General features: G+C 44.3%; 1 long non-coding RNA gene across 6 annotated transcripts in view; it reads left to right on the top strand.

Annotated features, from left to right (window-relative positions):
- Positions 1-23,235, top strand: part of LOC137543972 (uncharacterized) — a 151,005-nt gene that overhangs the window by 7,126 nt on the left and 120,644 nt on the right. For 3 of the 6 annotated variants that reach the window (XR_011025683.1, XR_011025687.1, XR_011025682.1), the window contains exons 2-4: positions 693-738; positions 2,310-2,428; positions 4,716-4,810. This is a non-coding gene — a long non-coding RNA (uncharacterized lncRNA). Of the gene's footprint in view, positions 1-692; positions 739-2,309; positions 2,429-4,715; positions 4,811-5,777; positions 5,908-22,648; positions 22,772-23,235 lie in introns of those variants that run through there. The other 3 variants (XR_011025684.1, XR_011025686.1, XR_011025685.1) reach the window with 3 other exon arrangements.

Here is a 23,235-nt window from a genome sequence, read left to right as displayed (position 1 = left end):
TGTCCTTTGGTCCTTGGGCACTGCTCGAGACCCTCATGCTGATTGGGGCCACACTCCTCTTCTGGCAAGAATGTGGCCGTGCTACTGGGCAGGCGTGGCTGTACTTGTGCAGGTGCTGCTCAGTGCTCTCATGCTTGAAGGACTTACGAGGCCTGTTTGCTAAAAAAATGTTTTTAAAAGTTAGATACCTGTGTCCGTTTGTGAGGCACGGAGGACGCCATCCACGCCCTCCGTGCCATTCCGCCGGGTCCCCGCCGCTTAGTATCCCCCCGAAAGTCCCCCGACCGCACGCCCCGGGTCGGTCTCTCCAGCCTTCACAAAGATGGCCACCGAAGCTGGCCGCGGCTGCGCAGTCTGCATAGCCGCGAGTGCGGCTGCGCAGCTCTAAGGCCAACCCCCCGATCCATGTAACAGGCTGTTTCCTGTAGCGTGGATCGGGGGGTTGGCCTTAGAGCTGCACAGCCGCACTCGCGGCTATGTGGACTGCGCAGCCGCGGCCAGCTCCGGTGGGGCGGCGGGGACCCGGCGGAACGGCACGGAGGGCGCGGACGGCGTCCTCCGTGCCTCACAAACTGGCACAGGTATCTATCTTCTTTTTTTTTTTTTTTTAGCAAACAGGCCTCGTAAGTCCTTTAAGGAGGCATACAACCCCAATCATATTGCTAACAAGCTCTTGTTTTTAATCTTTATAGGGTCCACGAGTGGCAATGGGGGACCAGAGTTATAGAGATTATTAAGGTAATTCATTTTCAAATGCTTTTCAAAACAAACAATTTTGATAAAGGATACCTAAACATGATGTGATGTGATGTGATGAGGTAACCATGTGTATAGGCTAAAAATCCAGGGCTGCAATTGACATTTTTTTCTTCAGAGGTATTTTAACATAACTGTCAATGATAACTTATTATAAACCATATCACTCTTGCATGGCAGAGAGACACATCTGAGCACAAGGGACAGATAAAAAATGTCAATGGTTCAAGAATAGATTGGAGCGGTGGAACATTAAACACTGTCTGGTCACTGCCTCCTAATATTATACGAACACCTGATATACAGCTTATCATTTTGTTTTCATCTAGTCTCTGGGGTCAAAAGTTTAGGTTAAGTTGTGTTTATAACCATATTTGGCACTTTTGGAGTGTTGAGGTTCAAAACTAACATTTGAATTGCTTTGTCCTCAACTTCTTGTGTGACCAGAAGTCCAGAGCGCACAATTACATAGGGGGGGATTGTAAGTGGCAGCCCGGGTACATCACTCACCATAAGACAGTGTGGAGAACTGTTTCTGTGACATAAAAAAGCAGAACTCTACATATCCCCCCCCCCCCTCTTCTTTTCAAATCACATGTTCCTCAAGAATTGGTGGGCTTTCTGGGGCATTTTGTTGCATTTGACTGGTAGATGCACTCCAGGGAACAAACAACTGGAATTTTTCCTCTTTGAAGTTCAGATTCAAAACCTTTCAAATTCTGAACATTTTGCACTTTTCAGCCAAACAGCCCCGAAACAGAACTGTGCAATATTCAAGCAACAATACCACAGCCATTCTGTATTAAAAAAAATAGGAAGATGAAAACTTACAAAGCCCCCTCATTAAAAAGCATATTTGCTTATTCATATTTGACATCTTTCCTGCTCACATACGACTGAATAATTGAAAACACCTTCTGTCTTAGTGCAACAGTAGACTCATACCTAGCAATGCTTTTTCTGCTAATATGCAGAATCAGCACCATGGACAGCAGATGCCCATATATTGGGAAGCCTGATTGCAGTAAGAGGTTTCAATAATGGGAAATCACCAGGAAGCATTAGTGAAACAGATGACTGCCTGAAATATGCTCTTTGGGTGGAATGGGTAGCCTTGGTAAATAAGTGGAAAGTTTTTTTACATTGCAGCACTAGAGTCCTGAGTTTGAATTCTACTATTGAACTATAGTAGTACAAGTACAAACATTGAGTTTGTGGGTTCTCCCATTTCCAAGAGTTTCCTCTCACAATATATGGGTAAGTAAATTGATTTTCCCTACAACTGGACATGGACTGTGGACAGGAGCTTCGACTGTGAGCCCTGTTAAGGGACAATTAGCAGTGGGACTTGTTGTGACAGCAAAGCAGAAGATGTGCTGGTTCTGTATAAATGTATAGTAATAATATTAATAACCTTTAGATAAGCCAGCACCCAACTTAATCTTATTCACACATTATTATCACTAGCAATCTCATTGATTATCATTTACTGATCTCTAAAACACTCTTTCCACCTTCAACCCTCTTTGCCTGCATCTTTGGTGGCTGGATAGACAATAGGGAGGAGGAGACCAGGAGACGGCAGGCAGCAAAGTTGAACATAGTTGGCTGAATGAGTGGCACTGAAGCATCAGGACATATACCTACCACAGTATACCAGCCCAGGAGCAAGGTAGGAGTGTTCATTTTGGTTGGAACCACAGTGCCAATGTTGGTTATGGGAGTCCCTTCTGTCTCTCCGATGGTGGCCATAACAGATGGTAATAAAAATTGAACAATATGTACATGAGTAATTGCTCGGTAATAGTGGCTTGGGTAATGGTTGTGGTATGGTCCTGCCTGGGACACCAACATGATCACAAACAGCAATATATATGCATATGCAATTCTCTTATACAGTAAACGGTACTATTCCATTAGCCGGGCGCAACCACTAGGTGGTGCTAAGTAATGTAGAATGTAATTCCCCTCGGCCTGCAAAATCCCAGCGGCGTTAATTACTATTCCCCCTCGAGGCCGCTATGGATAGTAAGGAAAGCTGTAACTCTGCTGGCAGCAATCGCTGGCGAGGGAGATTACATTCTACATTACTTAGCTCAGTTGCGCCCGGCTAACGGAGTCTTAGCGACACCTATTAGTTGCGCCCGGCTAACGGAAAAGAACCCAGTAAACTTGTATTTATGTGCATCTCAGCTTTAATTTTAGATTAGTAACAATAGTAAACTACATACAGATGTCACATTAAGATGTCAGCTCAGACCCAGCATACTACTATTTTAGCAACTGTAGTGTGAGACATGCACCATGCGTGAGGCAAAAACAAGAGATGTGATCATACAACTACTATTTGCTATTTTTTAACCTATTTTGGTTCCTGGACGTAGTTTCTACGTCCAGGAACCATGCGCGCTACCGCGCGCCCCCGCGGCCGTCCGCGCGCGTGCACGCGCACTCCCGGCCGCGGATTCGGTAGCCAGGGATTCAATGTATTGGTCTATGGTGCCCGATCATTGATTCCTCTCCCCCGCTGAAAAAGCGACAGCTTCTCTCGGAAGCTGCGCCTTTTCTGGCCGTTCCCTCTGCGATGAGTCACTCTAAGCGTGTGTTACGCTTAGAGTGACGTCATGTAAACAAACTCATGGCCGCCATCTTGTGGCCAAAAAGTAATACTACACCTGTAAAAAAAAAAATTTTTTAATTAACACACATTTACATTATCAATCTATTGTTTACCTCCCACCCTCCCAAAACTACCCAAATAAAATGTTTACAATAAAAAAAAAAAAAACCATTACAATAAAAAAAAAAACATGTAAATATTTACCTAAGGGTCTAAACTTTTTAAATATCAATGTAAAGATGAAATATTTCTATATTTTTTTTATTTTGAACTTGTAAATAGTGATAGATGCAAAACGGAAAAAATGCACCTTTATTTCCAAATAAAATATTGTCGCCATACATTGTGATAGGGACATAATTTTAATAGTGTTATAACCGGGACATATGGGCAAATACAATACATGAGTTTTAATTATGGAGGCATGTATTATTTTAAAACTATAATGGCTGAAAACTGAGAAATAATGAATTTTTTCCGTTTTTTCTTATTCTTCCTGTTAAAATGCATGTACCGTAAAGTGGCTCTTAGCAAAATGTACCCCCCAAAGAAAGCCTAATTGGTGGCTGAAAAAACAAGATATAGATCAGTGCATTGTGATAAGTAGTGATAAAGTTATAGGCTAATGAATGGGAGGTGAACATTTCTCACGTGAAAACGACGGAACCTGAATGGGTTAATCATTGAATAAAGTAGCTACATTTTAAAGAGCTAAAGTTATTTGGTGGAACCAATCGGATCTTTGGACTGTGTACTACTATGTTTCTACTGAGTACATGGACTTTTTTCGTGGTCATGAAGAGTAAGAGTCGGCTGAACCATGAGGGGGAGGATATAGACTTTTAGTTAATGTTCACTATGAATATGAGTCTTTTAAAGAAGATGGAATAAAACTTTGAGGTTTTAGCAAAGCAATATATCTATTGATACAGATGAGTGGGAGGGCTTCTAAATTTCTGTCTAAATTTCTGTCAGTCGTCAGACTATCCTGTACCACACAACCGCCTAATCCAATTATATAATATTCTTCAGGTATATTGGTCTCTGGCCTCTATGTTTGCCTAACAGTTAGAAGATGATGATAATTGCCGTGTGTGTGTGTGTGTGTGTGTGTGTGTGTGTGTGTGTGTGTGTGTGTGTGTGTGTGGTGTGTGTGTGTGTGTGTGTGTGTGTGTGTGTGTGTGTGTGTGTGTGTGTGTGTGTGTGTGTGTGTGTGTGTGTGTGTGTGTTTGTGTATGCTAATTGTGTTCATCTTCTTAGTTCTGCCCTGTTTTAGAGGCATTTTGGCAGGAGGTGATACAAACACTTTCCAAGATAACTGGTATACATTTGCACTTAGATCCCAAGTTATGTGTATTTGGATTAATGGAAAAAGTTGACGGACAACCCTATCAGAGGTTATTCCTGTGCAAATCACTGTTCCTTGCTTGGAAGGTAAGTGGTTCTCCCCAGACCAATCTCAATTGTCCCATTGTCAAAGTCACTCAGTTTGAAAAGGTGCTGTATTCTCATTATAAGTGCTCAGTAAAGTTCACCAAGATCTGGAAAAATTGGTTAGAATCCCAAGATACAGTGTAGACAAGTCTACCAAGATATCAGGTACATCAGGTACGAGACACCTAGACAACAGGTACTTGTTAATGGTATAGTTAATGAGCATGTTGCTCAACTAAGTTTGAGTTATTTCTTAGTGAAAATAATTGTTCGATTTCCCATGTGACCATAACCTGATGCATTATGTGTATGTTGATTTACTATCCTCTAACAAGCACTATTTACGATATATTATTATTTATTTTTAAGATTTAGTATCAATATGTATAACCGACATCTTCCCCAGTGCTGTACAGAGTATACTGTCTTCTCACGTAGCTGTCCCTCAGAGGGGATCACAATCTAATCCCTACCATAGTCATAGTTACATAGTTACATAGTTATTTGGGTTGAACAAAGACATACGTCTATCGAGTTCAACTAGGTCTATGTACCGCGTAGTGTATGTATCATAGTCTAGGACCAATTTTTAGGTGCAATCCTGTAACCGTAGTGCTTGGAGGAAATCCACGCAGAAACGGGGAGAGCATACAAACTCCTTGCAGATAGTTCCCTGGCTGGGTTTCAAACCAGGGACCCAGGACTGCAATGCAAGAGTGCTAACCATTATGCCACCATGCTGCCCATATCTATACACATATTCATGTGTGTTTGTTCTGACTGTAAAATATGTGAGTTATGTGCCAGTTCTATAATACAATATCCACCCTTCCTTGGTGTAATGTACTTTTGTATTTGTAATTTATTATGTTCTAGACGAGATGTATAACTGCGATTCCACTGTTATTATTTTTATTCTTTTATTGCATAATAAAACAATGGTGCTGACCTTTGTTGCACATTACAGCTTAGCTATCTGTCAAGTTCTTCAGGGAGGGGAGGTGGGGCTGAGCAGGAGGTGCCCCGCAGCTGGGACTCTAATGGAACTACAACACCAGCCATGTGAGCCGGATCCAGTGCAGCAGATTGCTGAAGGGGAGGCCAATGACTTTGGGTGGTACGATGTTAAAGGAAATAAACTTACTCAATGAGACTCCTCCATTTCGTGCCAATGAAAATGAAATCTTTATTCACTCAGCTGAGGACCCTTTTATATACCAGCATTTAGTAAAGGAGAAAACAGGCTAGCTGCAGCCCGGCTAGTCACAAAAGGGTAGAGACTTCCTTCCTCTGCTGATCTTTATACCCCAGTTAACATGCTAATATATTCCTCCCTCCAAACAGTCTGTAATCCCATAAGTCCAATGAGCAATGTCCAGTTTCTTCTTCTGGGTGTGTCCGGTCCTCCTCTGTGTCCTTCATAAATAATTTAGAAGTCAACAGGAACAAGAAATCTTCTGTTCACCAGTTTCCTGTTTCGTTTCTCTCACCTTCAGGAAACTGGTTTAGACTGGCCCCTTCAACCTGCTCATTCTGCGCCTGGCACAGAATGACACTGGGGGGAGGTTTTGAAGGTTGTTCTGGTCTTTTACTGTGAAGGAATATAGAAAGCTGTGCACAGTGAATGGTTCAAAACATATATTCAGTGATATCGTGATAACTCCTTGGTTAACTTAAAGTGTCACTCTAACACAATAATCTAATCTTGTGCATGTGGACTATATAGTCACATAGGTTAACAGATTAATTATAAAATTCTTTCCACATTTCCCTCCTGTTTATAATTAATACTGTGGGTTGTGGCTTGATTATATATGAATATCAAAAGAAATATTTACATTCACATTTCTATGCTTATGCTTACTTAAGCCTCAGGTATCTGCAAATGTGTCTCCACTACAGGGGTCAGAGGTTCAAGCAAACACAGCCTTCTACTCCCCTTTGCTGCAAATGGGTATGCACTACAGCAAGTCAAGGCATAGAAGTGAAATGCTCAAAAACAAAAATCAGGCTCTGGCCGTGAGCTGGAATTATTGCTTCACACGTTGGCCTGGCCATCTCCTTCCAGCATACCATCATAATCTCCTCCCAAATCACTGTATGCTTTTTCATCATGCTGTGCTAAGGCTGCATACATAGTAATACTCATATGCTTATCTATCAACCTTGCAAAAAATGTTCTCAGCATTGGAAAAATACAGCAGGCTAGCAGGAACAGAACCATAAGAACAGTTAGGAATGCGATACCAAAACTCTGAAAAAATGAAGTCCAGCTTCCAAACCAGTTCTGTAACCAGTCTGTTATTGGGTTTGAAACACCTGAGTTTCGTTTCAGCTCTTCGGATAGGTCTTTTAACTGCTGAAGAGCCACTGTCACTTTTCCATCAGGGGATGTATTATCTGGAATGTAGGTACAACATTGTTCCCCAAAAAATTCACATACACCCCCTTTCTCTGCCAACAGCATATCTAATGCAATTCTATTCTGCAGTGCTGTTAATGATGTTGCTTTCAGTTGCTCTGCCAAACCTTCGATAGCGTCTCTAGTATAATTAACAAATCTCTGCTGATTGTAATAGATGTAATTAATCCAATCTACATTTATGTTAACTGTTGGCCATAGGAAAATGGACTCAAACCCTGCAGCAATTTGGTTCCTAGCCTTGAACTCGTCTGGCACCCCTCTGGGGACCCCTATCGCATCAATATATACATATGGGTCCAAACTCCCTTTTGGTGCCTCCCTTTTACTCCGGTGTACCTTTTTATCCACCAAAATTTTAAAGGACTCATAGGGCAATATAGTGACATGTTCTATCATCCAGACAGGGGCACACAACCCTTTCCATTCTGGTGGCAATGATGATTCTGCTTTGTTGGGTTCACAAGTCTACCATGTATCTTCTAACTGCCATTTTGTTCCTAGGCTCAACCCTTTATCGTTGGTTATTTCCACTATTTCTCCACAATACTTGATCATTGGATGGTTACTGGGGGCAGATCTATTATAGCACGTAAGATTGCTGGCTGTAGCAAATGCACGCTGCGGCATGCCTGGTACCTTCATACGGACTCTCTCTGTGGTACAGTTCCGTGGTTGATTCACACTTATCATACTTTGTATCATACATTCTAATTCAAACCCACTCGCCACTACTGATACCAGAGCAATCTGCGGTCTAGCCGCTGCACACATAATACAGTCAGACACATTCACTCGGTACATTCACTCGGTTTGCAGTAAAAATTGCCAAAGTAATCCAAAAATTAAAAATTCCACCGGTCACTAAAACGTTGTCACGTTCATCTTGTTAATACTGTCCGGTGGGGATGGGTCAGTAATCTCTTTGTCTATCCTGTCATTGCTGTTCAATGGAGGTCGTATTGTCATTGTCATTCCAGGGCTCTTCTTCTTCTTTAAAAATGCTATGGCTCTAACCCAACTTCCCCTATGTAGCCTTTTTAGGTATCTGTTCCCCCTTTTTTATCTCCTTTTCACCATGGTTCAAGATAAAGAACTACACCTGTGCCTTAGGAAGAATCCTCTAATATCTTCCCACAGCCTTTGAGATCGTGGTCGCACTGAGGCTCAGGCAAATGTTCCCGTCGCCTCAGGATCTCAAATTTCCGCCCCTCTTTACCCCGTGGTGCTAACTATCAAGAACAGATTGGATCTGGCTACTGTTTTAAAAGGAAATGACCGCTAAGCGTTCTTCTTGAGCAAGATTCAAACAACATTTCTTTTGTTTCAAAAGCCACCGAAGCTTCATGTGAATGTTCGTAGCAAGCTGTGGCTCTGGATCTTTTAATTAATCTGGATTCGGAGGGCCCATGTGCGCCCTCTTGCAATGGCTTAAATGTTCCTATGTGGTTTTATTCTAATTTAGCCACTATCCCTCCTGTTGACACATGTAAGACTCATGTGTCATCACCACAAATAAATTGGACAAAATCAGTCAAAGGAAGGTTAGTAGGTCAGCAATGTACAGAGCGACCTGTAGGTAAAGTCTTAGACTGCAAGTCAGCAGAGGGAGTTGTAGTTGCATATGTCAGGACTGCCAAGTCGTTGCCACGGGAGATGAGGGGATTGGGATGTTGCACACATGTGAATGGCCAGTGTTGTGGGAGCCCGGAGAACATCCATGGTCTGTGGGACGGGTGGGCTCCTCAGTTGCTGACACCTAACCCTGCGGACGCCACTAAGCCGCAGACGTATGCATGATGGGAAAGCATACAGGCTGGTAGTGAAAACAGTGGGGGACGGGATCCCATATAACAGGGTGGCGTAGGGTAAGTGATAAACACACAGCTTGAGCAAAGACGCAGATAGAAGCTTATCTATTCTACGATGTTCTTCAGCTCACTACTGTAAGACCTGTTGGTGTATTCCCTCCTGTGCACATAAAACTGATCCACAGGGATTCGTCAATTGCCCTGCGGACAAGTCACTGGCACATGCGGACGGGAAAAAACATCCTGTGGTCAATTAACAACAAAGTACAGGGGACCAGGGTGGTGCAGCGTTTTTGGACAGTAAAGACGTAAATGCCCAAGCAAACTGGCTGTGCAGCATAGGCGGGGTGGGGGGGGGGGGGGGTTTGATGGATGGAGCTGGTGGGGGGTGGGGTGGGGCTCATGGGGCTGGTGGGGGTGGGGTTGGGCTCTTGGCAGAGAACTACAATCATGCATCCCTTTCTGCAGTCGCCATCAGACAAGGCTTTGTGGTCAAAATATTTCTATGAAAGTCATTTTACTGAACTCCTTCTAACATATCCATGAATTATAAAAAATTTAATCAGGTGTCAATCAAAACGGCCAATCAATCGATGACAATGACCCACATACTACAGCAATGCAGCAATCAATTGTTCCCAGAAGCAAAAAACAAAAATCATCATATTTACTCTTATAATTGAAAGTAATATCTGCGGGGTTTCTCTTTTTTTTTTAATATCCCGCATTCTGGGTTTCAAAACAAATATATATATTAACTTCTTTTCAAACAAACCTTTCATCTTGCAACATGCATTCTCTTAAATCACCCTGTTCCGCTTCAACACACACACACACCTAGGCTGAAATCAGTTTCATCATCTAGCTGGAATTTGTAGTCCATGAGGACTCTTGCCCCCTCCTCAGAAATGTGGGCGTGACTCATACCTTCTCACAGATTCCAGACAGAAACTCCACTCAAATTTCACAGAATTTAACAGTACAAACACATCCCAAATAACATTCACAAACAGACAACTGCAACAGTTAAAATCACTTTTAAATTCTCAATCTTCAGACAAACATCAAACAGACAGAGTATAAAACTTGTACAGACATTTGTATACTGTACAAACTACACAAACAACAAACAGACAGACAAACAGCAGCTCATAACTTGTGGATTTCTCCTATAGCCCCCCTCCTCCTCCTCAGCTGGATACTTTCCCTGGGAGCTCTGGTGATTTAGATTTCAGAGCTCAGAATTCCCAGCTTCACATCTTACACACCACAACGTAACATTCTATTTTCATCAATAAATTCACTTACTCAGTTGCCTTCAACTAGGGCAGAATTAATACCCTTAACCATACTTTGTCGCTGTTGACCTCGGGCCCTCTGGGGGCAATGCCGGGCCAGGTGATCTTTCGACCCACATTCAAAACATTCTCCGCGTTCTCTGCGACCTTCAAAATCCTTAGATCTGCGCTTTCGTGGGCGTGTGAAATGCCCATTATCATTCACATAACAACCATTCTCATCACTGCAATCATAAACATTTGTGGCAACTTTCTTCCCCTTCTTTACCTTTTCTTTGATAACACGTTCAGCATGCCGGGCATATTCTAGAAAATCATTCAGGCTGCAAGTTCTATGGTTAACCATATGCTTTGTCACAAACTTGGCCACATCCTCTTTCAAAGCTCTGTGTACAGCAATTTTAAGTTGTTGTTCGTATGGGGAATCTACTGTTCGGTCAGCAGGGGGAGCTATGCCACTATGTCTGTTGAAAATCTCCACTACCCTGGCTACTAACTCATCCACTCCCTCCTCATCTTTTTGGGTGATGATGGAAATCTGGCCCCAATCAGGTGACGTCTTATACTTCTCCCTAGCCCTGTCGAGTACAGCATCATATCTTTGAATCAGATCAGCGCTGTCCCAGACCAGAGGTTTAGGGGGAACAGGTGGATCTCCTGTTGGATCTCCTGCATCAAAGGGGTTCCAGGTACCAGCTACCATGTGCCAGTCTGTTTGGAACTTCCCTCTAAGGACCCTCTCACATTCCAACCCGTCTAGGCCGTAGCTGATACGGAGGTTTTTCATATCCCTTATGCATGTATCTATGTCTTCACGATGTGAGGGTATGCCCTGTAGAGCTTCCTTCACATCGTTATCTGTCCATGGCCTATAAACTCTCACAGCCTCACCTCCCGCAGGGTTTGGCATCTGAATCATGGGCATAGTAGTTGCCTCATAGGCAGGGGCTGTAGCCCGCAGGTGCACATATGGTGGGGGTAGTGGTGGATATACTTGTGAAACGTGCACCCCTGCCTCCCCCTCTATCTTCCTTTTGCTGGCTCTCGTCAGCACTCCCTCTCTATCTGTTCCTACCTCCAAACCTCCCGTGGCCCCCCCTTCCTCCTTTTGCTTAGTTCCACCTCCCTGTGGGGCCCCATCTGCGTCATGTGGGAGGGCCTCAGCCTGGTCTAGGACTGGTACGGCTTGGCCCTGGGCTGGGGGAGGGATCTTGGGGTCTTGGCGTGGAGTGCATGTTACCACTTCCAGGTCTTTGTTCTTTTTTCCTAACCAATATGTATTCACCTGTTTCTGCCTCTTATGCGCCTCTTCTAGCCATATTTTAGCTTCTGCTAAGCCAAACCGACCTTCTAGCTTCCTGTCACTTTGTGCTTCACATTTAATTTGAGAAACGAGTTTCTTGCACCCGTCAGGGTGAAGGTGTCCCGAAAAACCAAATTTACTCCTCCACAGGCTACAATATTTTACCCAGCTTTTGTTCCTCCTGCGCATGACATATTCATCATCAGTTGCTTTAATTTTGCCTGTACCTTGCCCCATTCTCAACCTCCCTCGTTCATACACTTGTTTTGAGAATTACAATGTCAGCGGTCTCGTCCCTGAGATGGATTTGTAGAGTTACGTTTCTACCTGGCAGAACTACGTATCTGCCCGTCGGGAGCTGCAGCGGAGACCGGATTCACTCAGTGTGATGAACTTCTGCATGAGGGTACCCCTGACTAAAATACAGAAACAACCTGTGATCTAGATCCACTCCGATATTACTGCCTGTTACGCGGCTGTGTTCTATTGCAAAAACTTACAATTCCGCTGAGGCACACAGTAGCTCAGGAAACTGACCACAGATTGTGTCATGCAAAACAATATAACAACACATCAAAACTTATACTCTAATTTTGCGCAGCCCTATGTATGAGAAGTTACAGAAATAAAAGGTAGTACTTACAATTTAAGAAGCTTTCAGGACACCCGAGAAGTTTGTTTTAGAATCCTAAGCAGGCGATTTCACCGACCTTGGCTGAAGAAGTCTCACGGTTCGAAATAAACCGTATGTCACAAAGACGTGAGATCTAGATCTTGCATTTGGCCACCTTTTTAAAGGAAATATAATCCCGGTGGGCTTTCACCAGCTTACTATCAGATTCGCCAGTCGCAAACGCGTTCCTAGGCCTCACCTCTCTGTGACTATAGGTTTTCCGGTTCGATGCAGACCAGATGTTAAAGGAAATAAACTTACTCAATGAGACTCCTCCATTTCGTGCCAATGAAAATGAAATCTTTATTCACTCAGCTGAGGACCCTTTTATATACCAGCATTTAGTAAAGGAGAAAACAGGCTAGCTGCAGCCCGGCTAGTCACAAAAGGGTAGAGACTTCCTTCCTCTGCTGATCTTTATACCCCAGTTAACATGCTAATATATTCCTCCCTCCAAACAGTCTGTAATCCCATAAGTCCAATGAGCAATGTCCAGTTTCTTCTTCTGGGTGTGTCCGGTCCTCCTCTGTGTCCTTCATAAATAATTTAGAAGTCAACAGGAACAAGAAATCTTCTGTTCACCAGTTTCCTGTTTCGTTTCTCTCACCTTCAGGAAACTGGTTTAGACTGGCCCCTTCAACCTGCTCATTCTGCGCCTGGCACAGAATGACACTGGGGGGAGGTTTTGAAGGTTGTTCTGGTCTTTTACTGTGAAGGAATATAGAAAGCTGTGCACAGTGAATGGTTCAAAACATATATTCAGTGATATCGTGATAACTCCTTGGTTAACTTAAAGTGTCACTCTAACACAATAATCTAATCTTGTGCATGTGGACTATATAGTCACATAGGTTAACAGATTAATTATAAAATTCTTTCCACAACTCACACTAGATATTCATGAGATGATCACATCTAGTGTGCCTTGGGCACCAGTAACTGCATGGAAACTTGTGCGCCACTTAGACCACAAGATAGAATTTCCAGTGATAGCGGCGCCCAGTGGACATTTTGGTTGCAGCAGGTGCCGACTGTAGATGAATTGGAGGGGCGACAGTGATTGCGGTTAAGTTATCGGCGGCATGGTAAGTTAATTAGAAACAGGGTGTAGGTGTAGATTAGTTTTGGGAGTAGGTAGGGGTAGGTTAGTGTTAGCTTTGAAAGCTTTATGTTAGCGTTCTAAAGTCGATAGTGGCATTAGGAGTAGAAAGGGGGCTTAGTGTTAGGCTTAAAGCAAGTCTGAAGTGAAAAAAAAGAAACTCACCTATGGTGAGCTGGCTCTGGGTTCTATAGAGCCTTGCCGTTACTCTCATGGTTCCCTCATTTCCGCGATGTCACCTCTGGTCCAATCTGCTTTCACAAGACAGTAAGGAGGATCATGACTCCTTTGTCCCAGAATTATATTGAGGATGTCTCCTCGTTTCAGGACATTAGGACCCTTAGTGCACTACGGGATTTGGATGAACATAAACCAGACGGAGTGGGTTTGCAACAGGTGGTTCCAATTAGAATTTCCAATCCATCTTTCTACCCAGTCAATGCCAGGTCTCCTGAATTGGATTCTTTTCAGGATCTCATTGAGGGGGAGTTGACCGTGTTGTCCAGGGCGTCCAGGGCCCCCTCCGACCTCTCAGTCTCCGAGCGACACGCTCTTGCCACTTTGGAAAGTAATAAAGACATTGTCATACGTTCGGCAGACAAGGGAGGTTCGGTCGTGGTCCTGGATGCGCTGGACTACAGAGCGGAAGCCCTCAGACAATTGAAGGATGTGGATGTGTATCGGCCCTTACTCCGGGATCCTACACAGGATTTCCTGCAGGATCTTCGGGTGCTGCTGGACCTCGGGCTCAGCACGGGTGTACTAACTAAACGGATGTCAGAGTTCTTGTATCCATTGCACCCGGTTGTGCCCGTCTTCCACCATCTCCCGAAGATCCACAAACCGGACGTTCCCCCGCGGGGCCGGCCAATTGTGGCCGGGATTGGCTCCGTGGGTGAGTGTCTGGGTGAGTGGGTCGATGCACATCTACAGCCCCTTGTCACTAGACTTCCGGGTTACCTGCAGGATACCCGTCATGTTCTCTCAAGCTTTGATAGCTTCTTTTGGGAGGACGGGTTCCTGTGGGTGACTATGGATGTCACATCACTTTATTCTTCCATTCCACATAATTTAGCTTTGAAAGCCATGGATTTCCATCTCCGCAAATATTCTTCTTTTGCCGAGCCCCTACAAGCTTTCCTCGGGAGGGCGGTGGGGTACCTCCTCACGCACAATTATTTTATGTTTGATTTGGGGTTTTATCTCCAGAGATGCAGAGCTTCCATGGGGGCAAAATTTTCCCCCTCCCTTGCGAACCTCTACATGGGGTGGTGGGAGGAGCTCCGCATCTTTGGAGATGATAACCCCTATGCCTCCCATATCATTTGGTATGACAGGTTTATTGACGATTTACTTTTGGTGTAGGGGGGTCCTCCCGCTCTCCTGGGGGACTTTCTGATTTATGTCAATAATAATGACCTTAATTTAAAATTCACCATGAACTCAGATCCGGTCAAAATTGACTATTTGGATCTTACACTCACAGGGAATCCCTCATTACATACAGTCACTACCCGCACCTTTCGGAAACCCACTGCGGGCAATTCCATTCTGCTTGCCAACTCGTGTCACCCTAGACATACCCTAAATGCTATCCCTACAGGGGAATTCATCAGGGCTGCACGTAACTGCTCAGACCCAGTGGATCTAGAGCAGGAGTGTAGCCTGGTGGAGACTAGGCTTAAACAAAGAGGCTATACTAGAAGACAGTTGGCTGTGGGACGCCAAAAGGGTACAAATAGACCACGGCCAGATCTATTGAGGAATAGGGTGGCGAGGGAGGCCGGAGAGGATCGGGTCACTTTTGTCACCAGCTACAGCCTTGAGTATAATAAAATCACAAGCATTATCAGAAAGTATATTCCTGTGCTGTATCCGGATACAAAACTCAAAACTATCCTGGATAAAGGATGTCGTTTTTCTGCCAGGAGGGCTCGTACCCTAGGGTCCATTCTCTCACCCAGCCTTTTCCGGTCTCCCTCCTCTTCCCGCACCCCGACCTGGCTAGCCACAGTGGGCTCTTATCCTTGCGGGTTTTCCACATGTAATTATTGTCAGTGTCACAAAAAAAGTAATTCGATATTCTCCTTTGCTCATAACAAAAGTTTTCCTATTAAGCAGTATGTTAACTGCGACACTAAATACACGATTTATGTTATCTCTTGCATGACATGTCGTATACAATATGTGGGGTGCACTACTCGTCACCTCAGAGCCCGCATAGCGGAACATTATTGTGATACTAACTGGAACACTTTTCGCAAATCTGCGGTCTCTAAACATTTTGAAACAGTACATGAGAGAGATCTCTCTTCTTTTGCCTTTCAGGGAGTGGAGCGGGTGGTTTGTCCAGTCAGGGGAGGCGATCTGCAGAGATTGCTTTTAAAACGTGAAGCCTTTTGGATTCACAGGCTAGGCACCCGTATACCACAAGGTTTAAATAGGAGATGGGATTTGAGCCTGGTGTATACACATTGAGGCCCTTTTCCTCTCCATAACTATACATGTTGTGCTTAGATAATAATCTATGTGACTTGCCGCTGCTGTCCTCTCTCCTCTCCTGTCTATTTCTACCTCCATGGTTTGTCAGTGACAACTTTTTCTTAACACATTTTTATATTTCTATGTCATATTTTCAATGTCATTATTGTATTTTTATATTGTATTCTTTGGGGATATATATGTCTCTTTAAGATGCGGCTTGTGTGTTCCTGGGGGTGGAGCTTTCTCTCCCCTAGCTTCACATAAATTTCCTCTCGCACAGGTACACTCTTAACTACGATTAAGGGCAGATGGTAGGCCCGATACGCGTTAGTTGATCCTGTGATTTTATTGCCTTGTCTGTGGATTTTTCAAATAAACATTTCAGCCTTTTTTTTACCTCAACCTGCTCTGGTTTGCGGATCCTTTTTGCATTTCTCTGCTTTCACAAGAGGCTTTGGGAGCCCGAGTGCTCCCAAAGATGGGTGGCTCTGTACTGCGTAGGCACGAGTCCATGCACATGCGTAGTATGGAGGCACCCATCTTTGGGAGCACTTAGCTCCCGAAAAACTCCTGTGGTGGCACAGAGCAGTATTCTACCCATTGGTCATACACTACTAATGGGGGTGACAGCCCTGGAAGAGCGGACAGTGAGAGGAACAGGAAGGCTTTATAGGACCCAGAGCCTATCCTTAGTGTGAAAGTAAGGGAACCCAGTAGTAGAGAATCGGCAGAATTGCTGATATATTACTAGCGTCTGTACCATATAACGTTGTAAGAAACTACGGCAGAATTGCTGATATATTACGAGCGGCTGTACCATGCTGCCAAATTTCCCCAGCGCCCTTTTTGTGTATATGCTCCGACAGCTGGTGGGAGGGGTTACTGTGGAATCCATATTTTTGTGTATTGTGCACTAAGTGACTTCCCACTCTCACTATAAACCTCCTATGTTAATGATCCTTTGATTTAGCAGCTTCTTTTTGTTTCCACTGATAGCTGAAGATAATGGAACTTCTGTAGTCTCAATCAATAGAGATGCTTTTTTTTTTTGCTAAAAATATTATAGCATAAATAAAGTGATTTCAAAAACACTGTCAGATGATACTTTGGTAATTTCTTACAAGGTTATAGAAGGAAAGCTCGGGGCTCATACTGTTATATGGATCTTTTGATGGACGTGGGAGATGATAGTGAAATAATAGCTATGCTGGTAATGTGACAGCACTAGCTGATAACGGGCACACAAGCTGTAGAGCTTCATTCTGAAACGCCGGCGCGGCAGAACAAACAATCTCTTCACCCGGAGTATTGCAGAGAACAATCTGGGATTCAGCCCAAATGTATTTCCTCTGAGATACTGCACAGAAGCTCCATTCCTGCAGAATAGCTGCTATCTTTTTCTGTTCAGACCAATTCCTTTCCATTATTTCATGAACAAAAGAGATCTCGCCTATCATGCAGTACAATGCAAACTTGTATTACCTGAAGAACTGCAAAAGTTATTATTTTATTAAAACTTTATTTATAAAGCGCTAGCATGCTACGCAGTGCTATATGATAGACGGGGAGACATTACACCATAAAACAATGCAACACCGGGGCATTACATCTTTGAGGCGAAGAATTAAAGCTATCTTTAATTTCTTGGGGTTTCTTCCAGCCTCTAGAAGTCATTTGGGTCCCTTGGAACAACTCTGGTCCTTGCTGGTGTCTTGCTGGCCTCCTGTAACTATTACCTACCCATCGGTGGGTTGACGCTTATGCATGCGCACAAGTGCCCATGCAGTACGCACCCACTAGTGTTGGGCGAACATCCAGAAGTTCGGGTTCGGGGTGGTTCGGCCGAACATGCCCCCGATATTCGGCATGTTCGGGCCGAACCCCGAACCCAATGCAAGTTAATGGGCCCCCCGAATATCTCCCTTTGGGGCCCCCTATAGGGTCCCAGCATAAAGGGAGAGCATGCCCTGACCGCGGGGTGGGGGGGTGGTGGGGGAATGCCCCCCACCCCTCCCCGCTAAGCTCTCCCTTCTGCTGGTCCCTATAAATTGAAATAGAAGCCCCCCAAAGTACCTGGCAGGAGGAGGGCAGGAAGCGGGCAGCCGGAGATCGTAGGCGCTAGTACCATCTGGTACTTCCGCCCTCTCTCTGACGCACTTCTTGTTTACATTTGTAAGTCGCATCAAGAGAGAGCAGAAGTACCGCGATGACGCGTACGAGGGTACGTGTCATCTACATGATGACACGTACCCTCGTACGCGTCATCGCGGTACTTCTGCTCTATCTTGACGCGACTTACAAATGTAAACAGGAAGTGCGTCAGAGAGAGGGCGGAGGTACCAGATGATACTAGCGCCTACGATCTCCGGCTGCCCGCTTCCTGCCCTCCTCCTGCCAGGTACTTTGGGGGGGCTTCTATTTAAATTTATGGGGTCCAGCAGAAGGGAGAGCTTAGCGGGGAGGGTTGGGGGGCATTTCCGACCCCCCCCCCCCCGCGCTCGGGGCATGCTCTCCATTTATGCTGGGACCCTATAGGGGGCTTTGTTCGGCCGGACACGGCTGTGTTCGGCCGAACAAAGAAGGCCTGTTTGGGTTCGGGCAGCGTGGCCGAGCACCCTCCCGAACACCATGAGGTGTTCGGTGGGTGCCGAACCGAACCCGAACAGGCCAAAATCCGGGCGAACCCGAACAGTGGCGAACACTGTTCGCCCAACACTAGCACCCACGTCACTGGCCGAGTACTGGGCACAGAAGCACTTACCTGCCGATGGGTCGGTAATAGCTACAGGCTTCCAGCGGGACACCGGGGAGGACTGGAGCTGCGGCCAGGGACCCCTATGACTTCTAGGGGCTGGAAGAAGCCTCAGGTAAGTAAAAATAGATTTATTTCTTCACCTCAGGAGTCATTTAAATGAGAGTGCCCTAATTTCCCTCGTACAGATATTAACATGGGCACCTATAAGGCGCACAAACTTCCATGGTGCCTGATATTATTTGTTTATAGTGATGAGCGTGGTATCGGATGGGTTTGCGGTGGTGGTGGATAAGGTTAGGCATTGGTGAGGGGATTGGTTAGGGTTAGGCATTATTGGGTGGGCGTTATGTTTAGGCATCGGTGAGGTGGCGGTTAGGGTCTGGCATTGGTAGTGGGCAAGCTCTGTGTGAGAATAGGGTTAGGTTTAGCAATAGTAAAATATTGGTAAAATATACCGATATGTCACAGAATTACCACAAGTAAATTTACCAGCATTCTACTAGCGGCTATTTCTGGCACCGTCCTTTCCGTAGCACCCTTTTTCATGTACATCATCTATATACAGCCACAGACCATTAAGGATGGGGGTTTCCAACCCAAGAATAGGAGGAGACCTTTCAAAACTGGCTGATCCATTTCATTATTGAGTTCTAAATATTTGTGTCATTTCCACTGAGGTGGAGTTGCAATTGTTAGATTCCTAAAGTTATTGTCCACTGATATTCTCTTCCATAGATATAAAATATTAATATTATCACTTAATTAGATTCATAGTGTAAGGCTTGGTGATATAATTTGAGGAGTCAGTGTGTATGCCCAAGCTATAGGTCTCGCTCTTCACCTAGGTATCCCTGCCTAGCACACACTAACTTACACCTAACTGTCCCTGCCTGCCACACCACTAGCTGGCCCTAATTAGGACTTAAAGAAAACCTGAACTGAAAATAAAAAGTCAAAATAACCATACACAGGTCATACTTACCTCCCGTGTACTCTACTCCTCAATCTCTTTCTCCTCTGCTGCATCCAGTTTGTCCCCTGTGATCAATGGAATTCTCCGTCCTCCATTTTAAAAATGTCCATTACCCCATAAAATCTTCCTGGTCAGCACACTGTTAAACTGTAATAACACCCACTTGAGCCATAGGGAAACATGGACATTACCTTGCACATTCAGTTGTAACTGACAGCAACTGGTATATTTCAGTTCTGACAAAATATTGTCAGAACTGGAAGGGATCACTGTAAGAAGAAAACGGTGAGCTTCTGAGAGGAACTGACAATGAGGTAAGTACAGGATCTTCTCAAAAAATTAGCATATTGTGAAAAAGTTCATTATTTTCTGTAATGTACTGATAAACATTAGACTTTCATATATTTTAGATTCATCACACACAACTGAAGTCATTCAAGCCTTTTTATTGTTTTAATATTGATGATTTTGGCATACAGCTCATGAAAACCCAAAATTCCTGTCTCAAAAAATTAGCATATTTCATCCGACCAATAAAAGAAAAGTGTTTTTGAAACAAAAAAAGTCAACCTTCAAATAATTATGTTCAGTTATGCACTCAATACTTGGTCGGGAATCCTTTTGCAGAAATGGCTGCTTCAATGCGGCATGGCATGGAGGCAATCAGCCTGTGGCACTGCTCAGGTGTTATGGAGGCCCAGGATGCTTCGATAGCGGCCTTAAGCTCATCCAGAGTGTTGGGTCTTGCGTCTCAACTTTCTCTTCACAATATCCCACAGATTCTCTATGGGGTTCAGGTCAGGAGAGTTGGCAGGCCAATTGAGCACAGAAATACCATGGTCAGTAAACCATTTACCAGTGGTGTTGGCACTGTGTGCAGGTGCCAGGTCGTGCTGAAAAATGAAATCTTCATCTCCATAAAGCTTTTCAGCAGATGTAAGCATGAACCCACTTTTGAACCAGAAACAGCGACAAAGGCGCCTGACCTGGGCTACAGAGAAGCAGCACTGCACTGTTGCTCAGTGGTCCAAAGTACTTTTTTCGGATGAAAGCAACTTTTACATGTCATTCGGAAATCAAGGTGCCAGAGTCTGGAGGAAGACTGGGGAGAGGGAAATGCCAAAATGCCTGAAGTCCAGTGTCAAGTACCCACAGTCAGTGATGGTCTGGGGTGCCATGTCAGCTTCTGGTGTTGGTCCACTGTGTTTTATCAAGGACAGGGTCAATGCAGCTAACTATCAGAAGATTTTGGAGCACTTCATGCTTCCATCTGCTGAAAAGCTTTATGGAGATGAAGATTTTATTTTTCAGCACGACCTGGCACCTGCTCACAGTGCCAAAACCACTGGTAAATGGTTTACTGACCATGGTATTACTGTGCTCAATTGGCCTGCCAACTCTCCTGACCTGAACCCCATAGAGAATCTGTGGGATATTGTGAAGAGAAAGTTGAGAGACGCAAGACCCAACACTCTGGATGAGCTTAAGGCCGCTATCGAAGCATCCTGGGCCTCCATAACACCTGAGCAGTGCCACAGGCTGATTGCCTCCATGCCACGCCGCATTGAAGCAGCCATTTCTGCAAAAGGATTCCCGACCAAGTATTGAGTGCATAACTGAACATAATTATTTGAAGGTTGACTTTTTTTGTTTCAAAAACACTTTTCTTTTATTGGTCGGATGAAATATGCTAATTTTTTGAGACAAGAATTTTGGGTTTTCATGAGCTATATGCCAAAATCATCAATATTAAAACAATAAAAAGGCTTGAATGACTTCAGTTGTGTGTGATGAATCTAAAATATATGAAAGTCTAATGTTTATCAGTACATTACAGAAAATAATGAACTTTATCACAATATGCTAATTTTTTGAGAAGATCCTGTATGTAATATTCATTTGCAGCTACGTCATGTGTTTGTTTTAAATAATTTTACTCGCTTCAGGTTCCCTTTAAGCGAGTAAGGCATACAAGCTGACAGAGTAGGCAGATACACCACCAGAGGCCACTACTGAGGCTAGTAACACAGTTCCGCAGTATCACATACACAGTTCAGGCAGAGCAATCCAAGTATATAATCTTCATGCAAAACTATTCAACAGCAATAGCAATTTTGATCAGAGTTATGAAACAGTTCCCGTAGACTTGCATGCAGAATAGCAACAGATGATAATGGATGTAGTATGATACAGTTCCTTAAGTCTGCATGCAACATTATGTGAACAGTTAACAGAAGTTCCAGATGAAATAACAAGTTATGCGAGAGTATATGCACACTGTTAACTGATTGATAAGGAGAGTAGACCCTATACTTATCGTCCAGAGTAGTGGCATACAGGGATTATCCAATAACAGTCCAAGCCCGGTCCAGGCGGCAAGCAAGGACTATCCAGTAACTTAGCAGAGGTCAGTCCAGGCAGCAAGCAAAGGGTTATCCAGGAATCAAGCAAAGGTTAAACACAACAGAGTAGTCAAATACAATCCGAGGTCGAAGTCCAGAATATCAACAATGATCAGAGCGCGCACCCAGCAACTAACCAAAGCTATGCTTATCATGGGCGATGACTGGGAGCACTCTGCACACTAAAATATCAATCATTCTCCAATCAGTGGCTAGCCACCTTCCACACAACCAATCACACAGCAAAACCCTGACAGGAAGAGATCAGCTGACCGCGCTCCAATCAGCTGAGCGGGTCAGTTGACTATTGTTTACTCTTGCGGAGGGCGCACTGCGAACGCCACCCTCCGCCTATCAGCTTGTGCGAACTGTGAGTCACTGGCAGGGCCGGCAACGGGGAACAAGCGTCGAGACCCGGAAGTGACAGATTCTGCCCGGGTCTCGGCGGCACTTTCACTGTTAACAGGTACATTCCTTATATGTAGAAATAGTTTCATCTTACCTGTCACATAGCAGTAATGGTGGAGACCAATAAGCTTCTGGCATGTGTTCCATCCTAATTGTGCTTGATCTTGCAGTAGCTTTTGATACAGATGATCATGAAATCTTGCTTAATAGGTTGCAGGAGTACTGTGACATTGATGGTTTAGTCCTCCAACGGTTCTCCTCCTTCTTGGCTGACAGAACATAATAGATAGCTTTGGAGTCTTTCCTGTCCAACCCTGTCCTGCTACAAATATGGTGAGTACCAGGATTCAATACTATCTACAGTGGGATGCGAAAGTTTGGGCAACCTTGTTAATTGTCATGATTTTCCTGTATAAATTGTTAGTTGTTACGATAAAAAATGTCAAGGGAATAATGTTTGGAATAAAGTGCCGTAGACTGATGCAACTAAAATTTAGTTATTGGGGCATAACAAGGGGCATTATGCATGGAGGAAACACAACACAGCATTTCAAGAAAAACACCTGCTACCTACAGTAAAATACGGTGGTGGTTCCATCCAGGGGCGTAACTAGAAATCACTGGGCCCCCCTGCGAATATTTGGATGGGGCCCCCCCCCATAGGTGCCAAATAATCGTAATGGGGCAGCGTTTCACTGTAAATTAATTGTAAAGTGGGCAGCATTTTACCAGACAATCGTAATGTGGGCCAGAAAATCGTAATGTGGGCAGAGTTCACCAGAAAATCGTAATGTGGG

The sequence above is a fragment of the Hyperolius riggenbachi genome, chromosome 2, assembly GCF_040937935.1.
Source record: "Hyperolius riggenbachi isolate aHypRig1 chromosome 2, aHypRig1.pri, whole genome shotgun sequence".
NCBI classification, from domain to species: domain Eukaryota; kingdom Metazoa; phylum Chordata; class Amphibia; order Anura; family Hyperoliidae; genus Hyperolius; species Hyperolius riggenbachi.
Note: the sequence above shows the minus strand (reverse complement) of the source record. Positions and strands in the feature narration are given on the sequence as shown.